Source organism: Lichenostomus cassidix, chromosome 4A (genome assembly GCF_008360975.1).
Source record: "Lichenostomus cassidix isolate B80296 chromosome 4A, HeHo_3.0, whole genome shotgun sequence".
In the NCBI taxonomy this organism is placed as follows: Eukaryota; Metazoa; Chordata; class Aves; order Passeriformes; family Meliphagidae; genus Lichenostomus; species Lichenostomus cassidix.
In genome coordinates this window covers 6,135,292-6,150,828 of record NC_139485.1, presented here as the reverse complement: position 1 = coordinate 6,150,828, position 15,537 = coordinate 6,135,292, and the positions used below count along the sequence as shown (strand labels likewise).

The window sequence follows — 15,537 nt, the reverse complement described above, 5'->3', positions numbered from 1 at the left end:
ATTTTCTAAATGCCTCAATCCCCCATCTTTTCCATGCCTGGAAAGTGGTTTAAAACACAGAAACCTACTGTGAGCGAGAAGTTGTAGGATCAGGGCTTAATATGATTTGGACAATTTAGTTGAAGTAATTACTTTAATCTCTTTTGATTCTGATTTTTTTTACTCGACTTTTTTCATAATCACTTTGTCTCTGCAGGAATCCTTGCCTCATCAAGCTTTATTAATTTCTTTTTTTTTCCTGTTCAAATGGGCTGAGTCAGTCTAAAAGAGAAAGAAAATTGAAAGAATGAAATATATTTTTAAAGTCTTCCTCTCTATTCCATTTGGTAAAGTACAACATTATAAACATGCTTCGAGCTCTCAGATGCTGTAATTATCTATGTCTTGAAATATAATATCTTAGCTTTTTTGACCAGTGTTCTATCCCACCCTATATGCTGAGGTCAGTAATTCACTGGAAAATGACTATTGTTAAATGTATGAAGTTTGGGTAGATGCCATTGGTATGGGAATGAGGAGTAGATAATTTTTCTTTTGAAAGTCAGGCTACATGATCACAATGGTTTCCGATCACAAGATCTGTAAAGAAGATAAAATGCACACCTCCCTGCTCTGGATCTCAGCTGGAGATATATTTGAAACGTTTCTGGTTGTAAGAGATGATTCTATGGAACCATTGTTATCTTTCTTCTCTGATTGTAATAGATGGTTCAGTGAAATAATTACAAAAAACTCACCCTGTTCTCTTGAAATTTCTGCTCTGCAGAGAGTCCCAGCCTCAGGCCCATAGCTTGTTTTGTAAGGAACTGAGTAGTGTGCAGTAGAAGAAGCCCTGACCCCAATTCCTGTCAGAGGAGGAGTGCTGGGCAAATCACTGCTCCCTTCTTCACCTCCATTCATTTCTGCTCCTGACTCCTGAAGGGAGTTCCATATCACACAACAGCTCATCATGTCAATAATTCTGCCCTTTCCTGCATCATGGAGAGGTCATTAAAATGTAATTTAAACCAGTTTTGAACAATCAGGGCCAATTTCCAGGGCTTTAGGTTATGAGAGAAGTGCTTTTCTAGGTTGAGTAGTAAATAAAATAATTTCACATGAATGTGAGAAAAGGAGACATCCAGACCTTGACTAGATGTAATGTGAACTTTCTATAAATTATTGACTGAAACATATGCTTATTTTCTTCCTGCTACACAGTCCCTATTTGATATTTTCTTTAACTAGCTTGATGTGGGTTAGGGCAGAGGGCGAGAGTGCCCTATCTCTGAGTGCTTTTGCAATCTCTGCCCAATTACTTGTGTCTCTTGCCAGACCAGACTTCACCACAGTACCCTGGGGAATTCTGGTAGATGAGAGAGGTATCTGTGCTTTGCAAATCATTATGAAACATCCAGGAAGACACTACTGGCATCCTGGGTCCTGCTTTAATGATTTGGCTGCTGCACCATGTTTGTCCTCTGAGCTCAGCCAACAGTGACAAATGACTGCCAATTGCTCAGCTTTTGCTCCCATGTACAAAACTTCCCAGTACCTGAAAATCAGGAATAAAAAATTCAAAAAAATGGTAATTTTGGTTGGGCTGGAAGGACAATTTGCACTGTAGAACTAATTCTGCAGTTCCTATTCCTCCCCTGAAATAAATCTTCAGCTCTCGAGTGACTAGAATACAAATACATAAATCTATCTTGTTTAATTATAAACCTACTGCTTTTGGCCACCTCTTTGGGAAGTATGACTGCACAGATTTTGATGACAGTTGTAGCTTGAGCTGCAAGCACACCACAATAAGAAAGAAAGGGTTCATATTCAGGTTAATACAATTCATGCCTTATTTTTAATTTCACTCCTTAAGGAAAAAAAAAAAAAACCCATATTTCCTAATGGACTGTTTCTAATGAAACAGGAAGAAGCAGAATAAATATATATATATATATTTTAATACTTGTTATTAATGGGCTTGCCAAGTGGTGAATCATTTGCAGAGCGGAAGGTTAAATACACATAATGTAAAACAGCATCTCCACAATGACAGGAATAGCAAGATTTAAATACTGAGTAAGGTTTCTGGTTGTAGCTGAAGCTCAGAAGCATTAAACAGCTGCTGAAACTGTTTGACCTCACTAAGCCTGTAAACAATATGCATTTTATGTTTAAAAATGTCACCACTTCAACCACTGGCATTAAGAAAGTTTGGCAAGGTGCCTATAAATGTGAATGTATTGAGCTTGGCCTTTGCCTCCTTGGAAGTCACTGCTACAATTACTTTCAACTAAGAATGAGGCAGAGCAGCTGATAATTTTTGATATAATTCTTTTTTCATGTCACTTGCACTTTCTGGGCCTCCTGTTTTGATGATCCTTTTCTAGACAAGCACATCTTTATTGCATTGACTGTCTTCTTACACTATATAAATAAATTTTAAATCAAATACTGTGGCTACCAACAGTAGTCCAGAGTTGCAGCCCCAGTATCACCTGCAGTAATACACTGAACCGCCAAGGCTTCTCTGTGGATCTTGTAATTCTCTTTAGTTAGTGCTGAAAGGCTCAAAGAGATGGGATTTCAAACCTTTCCTGGTGTAGCTTATTGTGATGGTTGTGTGCAATGACTGTCCTTCTGCTTAACAAAGCAGGGACCACCAGAGCAAAAAGAGGGATTTTTGAGAGTTTTGCCTGCATCAAGGCTATTTGAGCCTGAGCTGGAATGATTTGCACCTACTGTGGATCATCATAAATATTTCCTGCTATTTGCCAGCACATTTCATGTGCATATTGCATCAGCCTACGTGAGCTGGAATGATGGGAAAAAATCCCCATTAAAAATAGTGTTTCAAAGACATCATTGTGTATTTTTTATAGGACTGCACAGGAAGTTCATTATCTGACTTAAACCCTTTTAAAACCTTCTACTTTCCTTGAATCTTGAATTATAGAGTAGTGCCTGGGTTCCTGATTTCATAATTCAGCCCCTATCAGATGTACCATGCATTGGCTTTCTCCCAGGCAAGAAAATTAAATAAATGTTCTTTATTTCTACATTCCCACCAACGATTCTGTAACATTCAACCTTCACAGGACGAAACATCATGGTTCTTATTGCCACAATATGGAGACAAATCACTGCTGTTTTATTTAAGAGTGAAAAACACAGGTGTGAGTGAGGTTTATGACAGTAGAAGAAACACAGCTTCAAAGAGATGGGAAGCAATAAATCAAATGATAAGTTAACACAGTGCAGAAGGACTGACCTTTCTTGATAGGGAAACAAAACAAAAAAAACCCCAAACCCCATCTGGGAAATTCTCCAGGAGACAGTTCACTGAGCAGCATATAAAAAGGTCATAGCATCATCTGGGAGGGATTTTCCCCTTAGACTTTGTGAAAAGGTTTCAGATATAACCTGCTAGATGAGGCATGTTAGGTGCTGTGGGAGCAGTTCTTGTTTGCCATGGCCTGTGCAGTGTTCAATAGGTAAATAGATGGGTGGGGCCTGGAGTCAGCTTGCATCAAATGCTGTGGCTGGCTTGAGATCAGTAGAGATCTGTCTGTATCAGCAGCTGATTGTCAAACCTCAAAAGTAATTTTAAAAACTATGCAAGAAGAAGAAATATTTGCATCCCTTTCTCAGCTGTTTTTATAAATACTTACCAAACTCGCTCTCTATGTAAAATATTACTAGTGAAATTACAGACATTACATTCAAAACTGTAATGTGTGGGATCTGCCTATCACAGTCTGTAAGGTGATCAAAGAATGCTGAAATGGAAAAAGACATTGGTGACTTACAAGCATTACAAAACATTGTTTTTCTTTCAAGAGTACCAGCTGATTTCAAAACAGCAAGAGCTTTGCAGGTGGATCCCCCCTGTGCAAGAGGATTGCCAAAAGGATTGCTATCTAAATAGGAAAAATTGGGCAGGAAAAACACAGGCAAGGATCCATGACCCTGGTCATACTCCAGATTGGACTGGAGTCACCTGGGCCTTGCCCCAGTGTCAGTGATTACAGATTGCTTCCTGCAGAAGTCATCAGTTCTGTGGCTTGCACACAGCCTGATTTTGGAAATGCATCCTGTTCCTGGGCTCTGCCTGCCTGCTTGGTCTGTTTCTGTATCAAAGAACAGAATTGTGCACATAATGGCCTCTGTATGTGCTTCCATGTTACTTGACATTTGTGGCAGGTGTACTTTACAGATTTTGGTGCAGACTCATGGCACTGCTGGAATGCGACTCCAGGGACAGAGGACAGGATGTGACAAAGATGATTATCTGCAGAAGGAAAAAAAAGAAGAGAAGTTGGTACAGAGGAAGCCTTTGGGTAACCATCCAAATTTTGGAATACAGACAAAGGTAAACCTCCTATTGATTCCTAATGCTCAGTGTTCTGAAACACTTATGACATCATCTGTACAAAGAATTCTGGTGACATTCATTTGGAATATAGAATTTGTGTGATATGTTCCGTTTTTCATAAAGGTTCTGTATGCTGGAATTCACTCCTTCTCCCAAAGTGCATATAGTCAGGAATATAACACACACAAACACACACACACACACAGAAAAGAGAAGCTATCTGACACTAATGACCTTACTTGTAGTATGCTAAACAGCCAAATAAATGAAGGCACTGGGGGTGGCGAGAGGGAAGATGACTACTGGGAGATTTGACACAGAGGTGACCTGTTTGCTACTCTGACTATTGTGGAGCTAATTAAACACAGCATCCCTAGAAATAAAGTGCTGGAGAGAGAGTGAGTAGTCAGTTGCTCTCACTGCATATGTCACTTGGGATTATGATTATACCCATTGCTAAAAGGCAGTTGAATAAGCAAATGTTGTTTTGCAGGAAGTAGGAAAAAATTCCATCTATCGTACTCCACAGTGAGACATGAAATGTATAATTCCGGTAATGAGCACTGGAAGGATGAGCTATGTTTTAAGCCATTTAAGTTATATTTTAATCCTTCCTTCCCCTGTTCTGCTTAAAGAGAAGGAAAAATGATTTTATGTAACAAATGCACTTTGTTGCTGTAACAGTGTATATCTGTGGCTTTATGCTGGAAACTGTCTGAGTGCTTTATTGCTTTGGGGCTTTGTTAATTTTGTTCCCAACCTCCTCCATCACTGGCCAAACTACCTCAGATCCACACTCTGGGCACTGCATATCACCCGACTGAAGATTCCTGCAGGGGATGTGTTTGAATCCCAGAAGGTTTTATTCATTTTTGCTTTTATTTTTCAACTACTCACTTATTTTTTTCCCCCGGATCTGATGGGACTGCTACAAAAACCCAAACTTTCAAAACCCTGTGCCCATAACCATGGCAGTAAGGTGTTGGCCATCGGTGTCACCATTGGTCTGTGAGTTCACACTCATGCGCCTTCAAATCTGGAATATCCCAAGGGCTTTGGTCCAGGGTGAATGCTCCAGCTGAAGGTGGAGATAGGGCTAGGGGTGTGGGGGGACTTTGGCTTTCCCCAGGACCCCTGAGAGAGGAGGGAGAGAGGATAAGCTGGTCCTGGTGACTGCCTCATGTCTGGGCTGGGCCTTTGGAGCCTGCAGGGGGGTCAGAGGTGGTCTCTTCTTTTTTCCTGTGAGGAGGGTGTGTGGGGAGGGTGTGTGGAGCCAGTGCCATGCCAGTGTTTCCAGGCTCAATCCTGGAGATGTTTCTTTGCAGACTCCCTTTTCTGTTCCCCCATGTGCTCCACTGCATGCACAGTGAGCTCAGGTCCCTCAAATCGCTGTGCATGGGGCAGGCTGAGCAATGCAGCCTGACTGACCTTATCCTGAGTACACCTGCACCTCTGGTTTGTAGGACTGTGGCCTGGAGTGCTGGGGAAGACAGTATGGCATTTAAAAAGTAGCAATAAATGAGTTCACAGCTCTGAGATCATCAGTGAAACCACTCTGAGTCAGTGGAGAAGTGGGAAAGCAGATCCAGAGGCCTGGGAGAGCCACAGATCTGCTGGTTCACTGTATTTCACATATGAGGCACCACGACCTGGGCTTTCATTTCTTTACTGCTCTAGATGGAGTGAAGTAGGGAAGAAAAGGCCACTTCTTGCCACACCTTTGGCAATCACATCTCGCTGTCTGGTTCACACCAGGGATAGAGCTGCTGCTCAGAAGGTTATCCAGAACACTCTGTGCCCCTGCCATAGGCACCTTGTGCAGTGGATGTCCAGCCAAGCCCATGCCAGACAAACTCCATATGCTGAGATGTTTTCCCAAAGGCTATTTTAGCTGTGTGTGTTCTTTAGCTGCCGTAGTGCAATGAAGTCAGTCTGTTGCTGAAATCTGAGGGCAGCAGTGCCACTTCTTCTCATTTCAGTCACTGGAGGAAGCTGATGTGTGCACTGTAATTAAGAAAGGAATATACTCTTTTGCATTTCTTGTAAAGGAGTAGAATCATAATTTACACCAATAATTATCTTAATTTCTGCAGGAGTCTTCCTAGACTGCTTTTTCACAGACTATTCTCTCAAATCTTTCTTGTTTTTACCACTTCACATGAACAGTGGTATGAATTAATTTGTACTGCTGTGCTATATGTAGTCACTCAAAAGGTGCTTAATTTCCATTGAAAATATTCATATGCAAATGTTCCATATTTTTGAAGTGGTTGCAGTTCTGCTGAGGAGGTAGATCCGCCTCTATTCTACCACACAACAGATTTCTTTTATATTTAGATTTTTACTCTGAGAAGAGAGCAATGTACTCACTGAAAATTGGTTGAATACAAAAACGAAGCACTAGCTTTGGGTTGTCAAAATTAGATACTTTAAAGTACAGAATTAATAGCTCCCAGTTTCTGTCTTGTCGGTGTTGGCATGAGGCAGAGATGCTGTCAGGCCTCAGGCTGCAGTCTCTGCCAGTTGTCTCTGCCCTGTTGCTTGCCTGGCCCTGCTCTTTCTGTGTATCTTGGTGGTGTATTTCTGTCATCTCTGCATCCTGTGCCTCAGTGCTGCTGCTCCTGTGGCAATGGAGAGGTCTGTTTAGGAGAATTATACACTGGCTTTATGAGAAGGGGAAAAAATTGGCACTTTTAAATATCTCTCTGAAGAATGAGTTTGGTTTGGAATTTTTTTATTGGTTTGTTTTTTCTTAAACTAGTGTAAATTATAGAAGGAGATTTTTGTAGAATAGATGATCCTTTATAGAAGGATGATTTCTTGAAGTTCTCTTTAACTTTTGCAGGATAAATAGAAATCAGTAGGAGGTATTGACTGTAAAAAGTATAAATTCTGGGCTGTTGCAAAACTGGAAGTATAATTTTAATTTAATTTCTTACACTGAACCATTCCTTCTTGGTGGAGGGCTGGCATTGCTGAGTCAGGGTAGTGCTTTGAGCTACTCCCAAACTGGTGGCAGAATCTGCATGATTTAACACAGTTCATAGTCTTTAAGGATCTTTTGTTTCCCATCTAGATGTTTTGAGATATGTAGTATTTTGTTTTCTTTTGCTTGCATGCATAGATTTACTTTGCTTTTAAACTGAGTAATTTTCAGGGAGAAAAGTATTTCCAAGATGGCAAAGAGTTAATATTTCTGTCAGAAGAGGAAACTCTGGAAGTGTCTTTATACCATAAATGAATGGGCAGACATTCATTAATTTGGACTGAAATCCTCCATCTGATGCAAAAAAACCTTGCCATGGGTCAGTTTTACAAGCTGCTGAAAGACTGAAAATCAGAATGATTGGAAGTAAAGCTAGCAATGTAAGGAGATGTGTCAGCTCTTGCAGGGGATGTGATTGCAGATGTTCATAGGAAGAACACTAAATCCTTGTCCTGACATGAATTTTCATAAACCTTTCTGCAAGCAAGATGAAACAAATAAGGTGATACACTTGTTTCTGTATTCATCGCATTTGGCTCAGCTAAAAATAGTGATTAAGCATAATACATAATAACATTAGATTTTGTGGATGGGAAAATAACTTTCCCATCCTATGGAATATGAGCTCTGAGAACTTTTCCTGCTCAATAACAGAATGACACTGGAGCCTTTCAGAGTCAGAGTGAATTTTCTTTGTGTTTTGTTTGTTTTAAATTGCAATATTGATGGGGAGCACAGAAACAGCAGCAAAACCACGCAGCAGTTGGGGCTCATGGAGCTGGGATATTCAGTGTTCAGGTATTAAGTTCCTACTGTGAATCATGTACAACATGAGGATTTTGGAGTATGCCAGGTATTCAGAATGGGAGCCTGACTGCTAGATTGGAAAGGTTTGCTTCAAAGTGCGATTTTAAATTTTTTTTTTTAATTTTTGCATTCCTCATGGTCACTCTGGACACTGCTCTGTGTGAGACAGACAGCCCATATTTGTGGGTTATGTGCTTCTTGCAGCAATATGTGTGTTCATCCGTAATGCATGCTTGCAGCAGGACACAAACACAAAATAATCAGAAAATAGAACATTTTACTGGAATTACTGTGATAGTTCCATATGCAAATAATTCTTTCAGCTCTTTGCATCACACACTCTCTGGTCAGAACATGTTCACCAAAACCTTGTGCCCTCCCAGTGTAGCTGTGAAACACAGTCTGTAGAGAGATACTGGAACTAAAGTTGCACTAAGAGTTGTTGTCCTTGCTCTGATTTAGGGAGGACTAATTAATCAGATTGGATCTTGTGGACAACCATAAAACTCTGTTTTGCTGCCGTGAAGCACTAGACCCAGTTGTTGCTGCCTTGAGTTTTTAGTTTTTAAAGGCTGGGAGCAAAGACTGGAAACTCCTCTAGGTGCAGTCTGAGAATGGGATGTAGGAGTGGGAAAGAGCAATAGTGGAGCAGCAATAAGGGAAAAAATCCAGCCTGCAGGAGCAGTTCTTCTGTTTATAGTGGAAGGATTATAGAAAGTAAGGCATATGTGCTGCATGACTGAAGATCAATATGAATTCCATCTCCTTACAGGCATATTGATCTGGGACACGTACATCACTCGTAATCTCCCTGCTGTAACTGGCAAACCAAAGTGTAAAAAATGAGGATGGCAGGGTTGAGTTAGGAGATTAGAGAAAAAAAAATGTTAAGAAGTGTACACTTTTGATCCTTGGGGTGTGAAAAGCACAAGGTCATCTGCTGTTATGACTAGATTGAGTATAAAAGCTAAGTGACTCGATTTCATACACCTACCCTGTAAAATATTTTGGTTTATGTGATATAATCTTCCTTTCCATTAACCTGAACTGAGTCACTTTATAAGCAGCTTGAGTTTAGCGTATCAGTCAGATTGATTGTGCCTAGGAACTGTGTCTAGGTTTGGGAGGACACTGTTTATGTGTTTTTAAGCTTTTTAAGAGTTGAGTAAGAAAAGAACTGTAGGCATGCCTGTGAATTGGCAAGTGGCTTTTTCTCCGTTGTTTGTTTGTAGTTATTTTTTGTTTGCTTTGTTTTTTGAAAGTGACATTCAGGAAAGAGCAAAGGTCTGATGCTCCTTTTAGTCTTCCCACTTCAAAGAAGTCAGTAATTCCAGTAGGAAGAATTGGCCTTGTTTGCATCAATGCCATTCCATGAATAAAACTAAATGACATCTCTGATCTTTGAGTTGGTTGTGACTAATTGTGCAGTTTGCATGGATGAATATAGGCAGGCAAGTCCTTGTGATGCAAACACCAGTATCTAATCTTTCATAGAAAGTAAGGAGATTTCTTATAGAATTTAAAACCCTTTCTTTTCCAGAGCAACCATACCTTGCCCCAAAAATCACTTTTCAATACAAACTCCAGGGATGTTCCCTGACTGTGTTAAGGGTATATAGGTAAAAACTAGAGGTGTGCCGTTGGGTGGAGATTCTAATGCAGGACTTGAGCAGCCTGATTTATTTGTGTGCTCAGAGCTACTGTATTGTCCCCATTTCACAGAGAGGAGTCAGATGATGGGGTTATGTCAGTGTGATACTTAAAAAGGATGTGTCAGAGACATATGCAATGACTGACATGTGGATGGTAATCAGAAAATCGATTTGAATAAGGAGTTTAGTGGTTTTTCATATTGACATGGGGTCACGTACGAGATTCCCATTAAGCAGCATGAGCAGAGTTTACCTGTGGTTCTTCCACCCTCCCTATGAATTTCCTTGGTGATATGTATGCTGGTTTCTGGAATGATTGTCCTTCTGTGCCTCCTGGGAGGCAGGGCACAGGTGAACTAAGCAGTGGGAACAAGGCTCATCTGCTGCTCTTGGGCATCTGATGCCCTTGCACACCTGTTGAACTATTTCTCTGTTCTAATTTTTCAAAGAAAGGGTTTTTATGATTGATTATATTTGTATCTCCACTGGCTGCCATCCTGAGCATGCAGTCTGGCAGCTTTTCAGAACTTCTGCCTGGGCCATGGCTGTAGCTGCCCTGTCTAAGACCTGAGTCTTGTACGAAGTGCTGCTATTTCATAGGCTTTGAAAACTCTGTGTGAATGATTCCCTGAAAAATGCTGCTTAATGATTCTGCCAAAGTGCAAAAGGGAAGTTGAGAAAACAGAGAAAAATGAGGGATGTCAGTAAGTATAACTTTCCCCTCACTTCTGCAAAGGTTTTTTTTCTGAGTCTGTGGAGATGAAGATGTCTTTTGTTCATGTCTCAGCATTTATTCCCAAGACAATGTTTGAGGAGATTACTGAAGTAACTCTTGATTGCCAGTTTATCCACAGTACTTGTGTGCCTCAACTCAATCCAGAGTTCACTATGATTAGTATTTATTTGTTTATCTTTGTAAAACAGCATTTAAACATAATTTGTTAAGTACCTAGGTTAAGTTTCTGAGTTTTATTGCTGTTATACAGATCTTATGTTACTGTCATTGCTCATATTGCAGCATGACACTTTATTGGTAATTGATGTTCATCACTGAGATTGTGTTTTCTTTTGGGGATGGGGAGAAGGACAATTAGTTTTAATACACAGGGCTACTTGGGATTGAAATCTTCAAGTCTGAAGCAGATGGCAAGTGACTATCAGTGTGTTTTATGACAAATTAATCTTTCCAAGCTATGCTGAAATGATATTTTTAAATGAACTTTAAAATGCATTGTAATCTGCTGTTTGTTCCCTGGGAGCCTTAGACAAGTATCTCATCACCTGAAACTTGTCATTGTGTGAATGGGGGATTAGAGATATGGCAGTACCCTTGCTTTGATTTATCATGATTAAGGACAAGGCTAAATTAATTTGCAGCGCTTTACTGCATGCATGACTGTACAAAATACAGAGATGTTCTAATGGATGGGTGAAACTAATACTTCAGTTCTCTATCAAGCCCTCTTTATTGATTAATGGATAATGTACTCCATGCAAAAAAAAATGTATTCAAAACATGACTTATTTTTCAGTGAAATAATTGCTTTAAAAATTTGTTGGGGAGCATTTTTGTGAAGCATTATTTCATCTGAAAGAGCTGCTTCGGAAGTCCCTTTGCCATCACACCCCAGCTGCTCCTGGCTAGAGCAGTACTTCCTAAAATATTTGAAAATTTTGGGTTGGCACACTTGCACACAACTAAAATGTGAAGGAAATACCCACATGTGAAACAACCTGCCACCTCACCTGAGAGGAGAGGAGAGGAGTGCATTTTTGAATAGTTAGAAATTCTTTCTGTAGAGGCAGTTGCAGCAGGAAGGACACTTAACATAAATATACATATTTTTGGAAGAAGCTTTTTTCTTCCTTGTTGACAACCCAGTGATCAGAGTAATGCCATTTATGTGAAAGGAAGAAGAAGCAGAAAGCATTTCCTAATTTGCTTAGGGGTAACTGGAGTAGAAAACAATTAAACATGGACAGGTATAATAACAGCCATCCATCAAAATAAATGATTCTCTAAGTCTGAGAGCTCTGGGTGTCCTGTTAGTTCCCTACTTGAATTTAAACAAGGGCTGTTGAGGTCAGCTCTCTCAAGGCAGAGACTACTCTTGACATTTCTTAGTAAGATGACAGTGAGCTGCCTGTGCTGTCCTGCAGAGCACCCAGTCAGCTGGGACTTTAATTCTTAGTGTCAAAATCAGGCTGTGTGTGCCATGGTAATGCGCTGTAATGAGGATTGTTCACCTGCTGCTGGGAGGCTGCATGGGCTGTGCTGCTCTCAGGGATCTATTCAGGGCAGCTGAGCTCGGGGTAGGGATGAGGCAAGAGTGTGACAAGGGACACCTGTGTCTCGGCCAGGAGTGACCCTCAGAGACACAGAAGGAGCTCCAGACATTCCTTAACTTTGACTGGGCAGAGCTAAAAGCCCAGGAGGCTCTTTCTTTGGAGTCCCTCCTTGGAGGTACCAATTTGAGCTGCTGTTTTATTATTTACTTGTTACAATGAGATTAATTTATTTTAAGGATGTGGATGACTGAGATTCTGCTGTGGGAAGCCAGGGGTTCAGCCTGTAAGGAAACCTGGTGTGACTGTGAGTGGGTGGCCTCAGGCCCAGCTCAGGTGGTGCAAGGGTGAGTGCAAGGGGCTCCTGGATGCTCGGGCAGGGCAGTTTCCTGAAGAAGGCAGGTGATGGGTCATAGTGACGCACAAGAAGAGCATGAGGCAATGCTGTGGTGCAATGCACCAGAAAATACAGGGAGGAAGAGAAGATGAGACTGATGGAGCAGCATGGAACATGAGGAAAAGACAGAGGAGAGAGCCTGGGATGGGGTAGGAACTTCACCTGGGCAAGGAAACAAATTCTACCTTTGGAACAAATCTGACTCCTATGCCTCTCTTAAATGATCTATGGAAGGCCAGGAATCTTGCTGCTTATTAGCAGCAAACCAGTTCCTAGTTCCTGAAGTATCTGCTTCCCACTGGGAAGTTAACTTATTAGAATGCAGCAAAATAAGGTCAATTGCTCAAAAACTGAGCAGGGAGATTTGCTTGTTGATTTGCTTTTGTATTTGTCTGTAAAATTAAAACATCTTTCAGAACTTGACAGAATAGAAGTATATTAACTTAATTGGCATGTTGTGTAGATTAATAAAGTTTAATGCTTGAAGGTTGTAAGTATGTTTAGAGTTTATTATGAGTGTTAATCAGAATTAAAAAGCTCTGAGGAAATTTCAATGCCATAAGGACTCCTCTACTCATATAGCCCTTTGGTATTAACTTACTGCCAATATATGAGCTTGTCATAAAAATGTAAATGAGGAATGTATTGGTGTAAACTGCAATATCCTTTTAGCCTTAATTTCCTCTGTCTTCTTGCTGAGAGAGTCTGATATGGGCACTGACTATGCCAGCAGTTGAATGCCTTCATGGTTGTTTGGGGTTGATTCTGAGATCCCAAAATCATCCCTCTGAGTTCCGGAGCACAGAGAACAGGTCCTTGGGGTTGTTGCTTTGGTTTATTTTCTTTCTCAATTCACACTGTATTTTTAGAAGATTCAGACAGGCTGTGGCTGTTTTGAATGTGACACAGGTACAAGTCGTGGCCTGGTGGTTAAAAGTGGAGTGCAGTTATGGGATGAGAAAATGTTAAACCTTCCATGGCTATAGGAAAGATTTTGTTTGTTTTTCAGTTCTGATACACAGAGTATTGGGTTTTGTGATGTTGAGAAGTTCTGTTCATGTCTAAGTGCAGGATAAAAGAAATATGTTGCTTTGCTTTGCTCTTTGAACGCCCTCTTAGAAAGTCATATTGAGGGCACAGGAGTCAAAAGCAGTTTTAGAAGTTTGATCATAAATATTTCAAAATGCCCAACTTTTTTCCATTCATGCTTTCATCTCCTAGCTTATAAATTGCAGGATCATCTTTATTTGTGACTAATTCCACAAACATTGGTGGAGTTTTGCCCAAGGAGAAATTATCCCAGGATGTTGAATTACATAATTTCTAAACAGAGGTGCTTTCTTAGCAAACCTATAAACTCTGTTAAAAGCAGTGCAGAAGTAAGTGATCCTTGTTGTTTTGTGCTGAAAGTGCAAAAGTAATCTCTAGAGTTCCTCATCCCTTGCCAGTTTTGTTCCTACTGTGTGTACAGTAAATTTCATAAAATATTAACCTATAGTAAATATTTAATACATTATTTATTTGTATTATATAAGTTCACTCTCCAATATATGAAGTGCTGAATAGATAGTTATATAAATATTTTAAAGTGACAAATATATAAATATTTAAATGGCCAATATAAATATTTTAAATGTAGGAACAAGGGCCACATTCTTCTTTTTTCTCAGAGTTGAGTAGGTATAACTGCTGACAGCACTTTACTCTCCAATTCTGAATAAAAGCCTCAGACAAAGAAATGTATGTTTTCACTTATGTCAGTAAACTTTGGATTAGGTTAGTAAATATAGTAAGTTTCAGTATTTCATAAGGACAAAAATTATATTATTGTTTTATGCATGTAATAGAATTTGGGAAATATTACAAAGAGACAAGGCAAGTATTGGCTTAAATTGAAAATGAAAAAATGATTATAATTAAATTGGTTTCAGCTGGTTTCATAGAATTGTACGAATAATACAAATGAAAAGACTTGGGTGAGGGAAGCAGTTTTCGACTAGTAGGAAGTGTAAGGAAAGTTCTATGAAATTCGGCGCCTGCGTGAAACTTGTCCCATCAAGCAGAAGCCCAGCAGACATTCTAAGGCACTCAAGAGCATGAACACTTTAGCAGTTGGACCTAAAATAGTCATATTATGTACAGAAGAGGAAGTGATTCATGCACTTATAAATGAGACAGGACAACTAATCCATCATTTCCTAGAGGAAACAAGAAATTCTCTTTAGAGAACTTGAGAAACTTGCTCAACAAAATAGATGTTTATAACCATTGGTGGTGATTGTATTATTTTTCTTTCCTTTTCCCCCCATTTTAATGAAATTTTCTTCTTCAAATAATGTGAGACAGAAAGAATCAAGTCATTATTTGTTTGAGGCTAATTAAAGCCACAATTATATAAGCTGTCAAACAGTTGAAAATTAGGAAGTTTCTGCTTGACTTCTTTAAAGATATCTCTTATTAACAAGTCTAAATTCCTGTGCTCTGTTCAAGAACAAAACCAATCAGCTCTGAATAACTTATAATTTCTATATTAATTAAGCTTAATCATCCTGCTAAAAAAACACACACACAGATGCTAAAGTTTATCTTCAGATCAGCCGACATTTGTTTGCTCTTGTGGCATGAAAAACTTACTAAATACATGATGCTGAGCTGTGCTTTCTTTTGTTTAAGCAGAGGCAAAACCACACACAAAGTCAAACTTTGCTACTTTGAGCTGCACTAGACAGCTTTTGTGAGCATCTCAACATCTGCTGAAGGAAAACTTTATTGGGTGGCAACTTACTGTGAAATAGGAATGGCCTGTTTAGCAGAAAAGATGCTTCTGTCAAAGCTGTGCTGGTTCTCTGTTACTTTTTTTTTTTTTTTAATATTCCAGAGTAGAATTAGAAAGGGAGAATAATTATTTGACTTCCTGAAATGCACCAGGATTGAGTCAAGCTGAATCAAACTTGCTGCATAAATTAGAACTCTTCTGTTTGCAAATAACTGACAAGTCATGTAGCAACTTCTTGAATGTGAATCAGTGGAAATGACCTGCTCACTGCACTAGTAA

General features: G+C 39.7%; 1 long non-coding RNA gene across 1 annotated transcript in view; it reads left to right on the top strand.

Annotated features, from left to right (window-relative positions):
• The first annotated feature begins 12,118 nt into the window (after positions 1-12,118).
• Positions 12,119-15,537, top strand: part of LOC146437382 (uncharacterized) — a 92,566-nt gene continuing 89,147 nt past the window's right edge. The window contains exon 1 of the long non-coding RNA XR_014852331.1: positions 12,119-12,263. This is a non-coding gene — a long non-coding RNA (uncharacterized LOC146437382). The remainder of the gene's footprint in view (positions 12,264-15,537) is intronic.